Here is a 5,503-nt window from a genome sequence, read left to right as displayed (position 1 = left end):
GTTGTGAAGACTCACATCCTACAAAAAGAAAATAGGAGGAGGAAGTGAGAAAAAAACAAAGAAAAGAATGAAGATCTTAGAAAATCAGTATAGGCCATATTATTCTGAAGTCCGTATATCAGTAGGTAGCAGGTATAAAAGTGGTTTATGTATGAAAATAGGTTGATGTTTTCCTCTGAAGTTTAAGTTGTTTAGCTTCAGTTTTCAGGGCTTTAAGAAAGTACAGCTTGGCCCACCCCTTGCGCTGCCCCCTCGGAGGCTGATTCGTCTGCGTTCCTCTTGGAACGCGCTGCAGAAGGGGTCCTAGTGACGAGTGCCGCATTCGCTCCCTGAGTCCACTCACCAGCCCGCCGTCCTCCGCCACATCCTGCACACCCGCCCCTCTCCTGTACCAGGAACTTGCTACCACCAGCACCATGCCCTACCAATATCCAGCGCTGACCCCGGAGCAGAAGAAGGAGCTGTCTGACATCGCTCAACCGCATTGTGGCCCCGGGCAAGGGCATCCTGGCTGCAGATAAGTCCACTGGGAGCATTGCTAAGCGGCTGCAGTCCATTGGCACCGAGAACACAGAGGAGAACCGGCGTTTCTACCGTCAGCTGCTGCTGACAGCTGATGACCGCGTGAACCCCTGCATCGGGGGCGTCATCCTCTTCCACGAGACACTCTGCCAGAAGGCGGATGATGGGCGTCCCTTCCCCCAAGTTATCAAATCCAAGGGCGGTGTTGTGGGCATCAAGGTAGACAAGGGCGTGGTCCCCCTGGCAGGAACAAATGGTGAGACCACCACCCAAGGGCTGGATGGGCTGTCTGAGTGCTGTGCCCAGTACAAGAAGGATGGCGCTGACTTCGCCAAATGGCGTTGTGTGCTGAAGATTGGGGAGCACACCCCACTCAGCCCTCGCCATCGTGGAAAATGCCAACGTCCTGGCCCATTACGCCAGCATCTGCCAGCAGAATGGCATTGTGCCCATCGTGGAGCCTGAAATCCTCCCTGATGGGGACCGTGACTTGAAGCGCTGTCAGTGACCGAGAAGGTGCTGGCTGCTGTCCACAAGGCCCTGAGCGACCACATCTACCTAGAAGGCAGCCTGCTGAAGCCCAACATGGTTACCCCAGGCCACGCCTGCACTCAGAAGTTTTCTCACGAGGAGATTGCCATGGCGACTGTCACAGCGCTGCGCCGCCCAGTTCCCCTCACTGTCCCTGGGATCACCTTCCTTTCTGGAGACCAGAGTGAGGAGGAGGCGTCCATCAACCTCAACGCCATTAACAAGTGCCCCCTGCAGAAGCCCTGGGCCCTGACCTTCTACGGCAGAGCCCTGCAGGCTTCTGCCCTGAAGGCCTGGGGTGGGAAGAAGGAAAACAAGAAGGCCGCGCAGGAGGAGTACATCAAGCGCGCCCTGGCCAACAGCCTCGCCTGTCAAGGAAAGTACACCCCAAGCGGTCAGGCTGGGGCTGCTGCCACGAGTCCCTCTTCATCTCTAACCACGCCTACTAAGCAGAGGTGTTCCCAGGCTGCCCCCAACACTCCAGGCCCCGCCCCCTCCCACACTATCTTGAAGAGGGGGCCTCCTACTCCGGGGCTCCAGGCTGGCTTGCCCACGCTCTTGCCTCTCTTGTGACAGTGATGTGTGGTGTCGTCTGTGAATGCTAACTCCATTGCCCTTTCCGGCACACTGCCAATAAACAGCTATTTAAGCGGGGGTGGCGGGGGGGGGAGTGGGTGGAGAGAAAGAAAGTACAGCACAATTTTTAGTGATTTCAAATCAGAAAAAAATAGGAGCAAAAGGAAAGGAAAGAAAAAAATTGAAAACATTATTTTGGAGACTTGTAGCCATTAAGTTTTAGATTTCAGTCCAAACTGTAGAAAATAATAAAAAGGGAGGGGGCCGGGCACCGTGGCTCACGCCTGTAATCCCAGCACTTTGGGAGGCCGAGGCGGGTGGATCACGAGGTCAAGAGATCGAGACCATCCTGGTCAACATGGTGAAACCCCATCTCTACTAAAAATACAAAAAATTAGCTGGGCATGGTGGCGTGTGCCTGTAATCCCAGCTACTCAGGAGGCTGAGGCAGGAGAATTGCCTGAACCCAGGAGGCGGAGGTTGTGGTGAGCCGAGATCGTGCCATTGCACTCCAGCCTGGGTAACAAGAGTGAAACTCTGTCTCCAAAAAATAATAATAATAATAAAAAGGGAAAAACATTAGGCAAGACTAGAATCTAATAACAGGTGTACTATAGTTTATTCTGAAACATAATTCTTTCTTCAGTCCCATTTTTACTAAAGACAAATCAAAGACAAATTCATTTGCAAAATAAGTTTTAGTCTTATTATACTTGGCTGGAGTATTTGCATGAAGTCAGCAAGGATAATTATTTGCCATATAGGCTCCTTTTGTTTTTGTTTTTTAATTGGCTTTGCTAGAACTTTATTCCATAGGAATCTCAGATTCAACTTTATATGCCTTAAGCCCAGCCTATGCTTGTAAATACCTGTATTAATTGGCTGAATTCCTCACCTTGAGGTCCCAAGAAAACTTGGGGTTCCTGGGCTTGTCAGAAAGTGACATTCTTACCACAGGGACTGTGTAGACAGGGTATGAAGCCAGTTTTCCCAAGGGACTTTTATTGACCCTGTAAGTCAACTTTGATTCCTTAAAGGAGACGTAACTGAAAGCTTGCCATTCCAGTCAAAACCTTGGTAAAATAACCTGTGGCTCCAGTTGTGTCCTGTTACAAAAGAAAACATTGTTATTGCACTTATGCAAATAAGTCTATTATCATATGTTAAGAATACAAATAGTTTCCAAATTTTAGAGAAATTAGGTAGACAGAAGTATGCTCCAAATTTTGTTTATAGGAATATACTTAAATGTTAAAAGCTGTAAAAAGCTCAAAAGTTTTCTTGGCTCTGAAAAACAAAGGATCAGCAATCTTTTAAGCAAAAAATAATAAAAGGATTATTTCAGTCTTCTGTTAGTTTAGTCCTGCAGTTAACTGCTGTTCTGCTTGATATTCATGAACATTTCAGCTCTCCATGAGAGTCTTGTGAGTTTTTCCTCTATTCTAGTGTCACAATCTCCAAAGTTATCAGAAACCTGCATTTAAAAGCACCTGTCAAGAGTCCTATAGCTGATTATAAAACCACCTTTTAAAAAGAATAAAAGTAAAATAACTGTGGATGACAAAAGTCTTAGAACAATCATAGTTACTAAGACACAACTGACAAAGAAATTTGGTTACTTCTGTGGCATACAATGATTTTACATAATAACCATAATTACTACTGATAACATGTGCTAAGATATATCAGAATCATAGGAATTTCACACAGTTCTGGAACACATACTAATAACATATTTATATAAATATAATCCAAAGAAGTTTAAACACTTTCATATTTGACAATACTTGTATGATTTTATTATATCAAATAAGCCAGATACATCTCTTTTGACTCCAGCACAGAATTAATGAGGACCAAAGTTAGAATTTGATTTTGGAGTTTGTCAAATATAAAAAGTTTAAAACACTTAATATCACAACATAGGATCACAGGTCATTGTAAAATAAGTCACTCATTTAGACAAAGTGATAACTTAAAGATTACAAAAAAAGTTAAAACCTTTATTCTTTGAGAGAGAAAACTTAATTTCCCAGACATTAAGCTCTAATAAAGACAGCATGAGGCCAATTAAATTTGTTTTTCAAAATTTTATAAACAACCTATAAAATTTTAATCATCTTGACCATAAGAAATAATTTCCATAAGCCTTTTATAACCTTTATACCATTTATTAAGGAGTGAGTTAATACTCCAAGAAAACCTTGTTAATCTGACACAGGGGCCCATATGCTAGCCTTGCACTAGTGTGCCTTTCACATTAACGGTTAATTTATAGAGAAACTGAACTTACTTTCTCTCTCAAATCAGTGCTTACTCACATGCCTGACTCTTCTGTGATAGTCCCTGGCTTTGAGGAGTTAAATAGTTTTAATTTCTGGCCCTGTGTCTCACGAATGGAGTTTATTTTGATTGGCATCTGCTACTGGGTCTGAAGATGAGGCTTCAACTGCTACCAGTGTTTTAAAATTTAGCAGGACTTGGTGTCCTTTTTAGGCTCTGGAGTCAAACCCCTGTAACTTAATGGCATAAGGACTTTAAAAGCACATGTAGAAAGTTAAACAGATGTAATAGCCTTAATTTAAAATTTTCTTTCAATTTCTTTTTTCTAAGAAAACCAAAACTTAATAATATTAACATCAAGATTATTTTCATAAAGCATAAAATCTTTGTTAGGCCAGTTAACCAAAGGCAAGAGAAATGCAGTGCAAATACTGGTCCCTCTCGGGAGTCTATTTAGAAAATCTGCAAGTCAAAACTAATGAAAAGGGTACTTGAATTAATTAGATATAGGAAGTGTTGCTTGAGTCATAGTGAAAATTTTCTGATTCATAAAACGATTTAAAGCCAAGAGCACAGAATATCATGTTGGAAGGAAGCATTTTCTTTAAGATAAAACGTTTTTAGAATCAGCCCACAACAAAGAGTTAGAACCCAAAGAAATAAAACCTATGGTAGCTGAAAATGAGTTGAAGGCTAGAGTTATCAATCAGACCTTTTAAATGAGGAGAGAAAGTTGAAGACAGGGAGATGCAATGAAAGATTAAAATTCAGGTTAAAAATATTAAAATCTCTTGTAATTATATTAAAACTAAATTAATACCTTCAGAAAATTTCATTGTTCTATCCAATTCTGTAGTGTATAAATGTCTTTTAAAAAATTAAAACTCAATCTCTAGAAAGACCATTGTAAATAATTTCCCTTTAATTATAGACAACTTGATCATATAAAAGTTTTTTTCATAAATCTTCTTCTTATGACTTATAGAGACCATTTGTGACATGCTTGGACTTTCTGGTTTATCCTGACATCCCTTTATCTTTATTTTTCTCATATATATGTGTGTGTGTGTATATATATATATAAAATTGCACTTTAGGTTCTGGGGTACATGTGCAAAACATGCAGAATTGTTGCATAGGTACATATATGGCAATGTGGTTTGCTGCCTCCACCCCCTCCCCATCACCTATATCTGGGATTTCTCCCCCTGTTATCCCTCCCCAACCTCCCTACCCCCCACTGTCCCTCGCCTATTCCCCCCCAACAGACACCAGTGTGTGATGCTCCCCTCCCTGTGTTCTCATTGTTCAACACCTGTCTATGAGTGAGAACGTGCAGTGTTTGATTTTCTGTTCTTGTGTCAATTTGCTGAGAATGATGGTTTCCAGATTCATCCATGTCCCTGCAAAGGACATGAACTCATAGTTTTTTATGGCTGCATAGTATTCCATGGTGTATATGTGCCACATTTTCCTTGTCCAGTCTATCATCAATGGGCATTTGGGTTGGTTCCAGGTCTTTGCTATTGTAAACAGTGCTGCAATGAACATATGTGTGCATATGTCTTTATAATAGAACAATTTATAATCC

At 42.0% G+C, this 5,503-nt stretch overlaps 1 pseudogene; it reads left to right on the top strand.

The window, feature by feature from the left end:
• The first annotated feature begins 382 nt into the window (after nucleotides 1-382).
• On the top strand, nucleotides 383-1,578 carry LOC105714563 (fructose-bisphosphate aldolase A-like; annotated as a pseudogene).
• Nucleotides 1,579-5,503: the final 3,925 nt, after the last annotated feature.

Source organism: Aotus nancymaae, unplaced genomic scaffold, assembly GCF_030222135.1.
Source record: "Aotus nancymaae isolate 86718 unplaced genomic scaffold, 86718_ANA_hifiasm-v0.15.2.pri h1tg000033l, whole genome shotgun sequence".
In the NCBI taxonomy this organism is placed as follows: domain Eukaryota; kingdom Metazoa; phylum Chordata; class Mammalia; order Primates; family Aotidae; genus Aotus; species Aotus nancymaae.
This window is presented reverse-complemented; position numbering and strand designations above follow the sequence as displayed.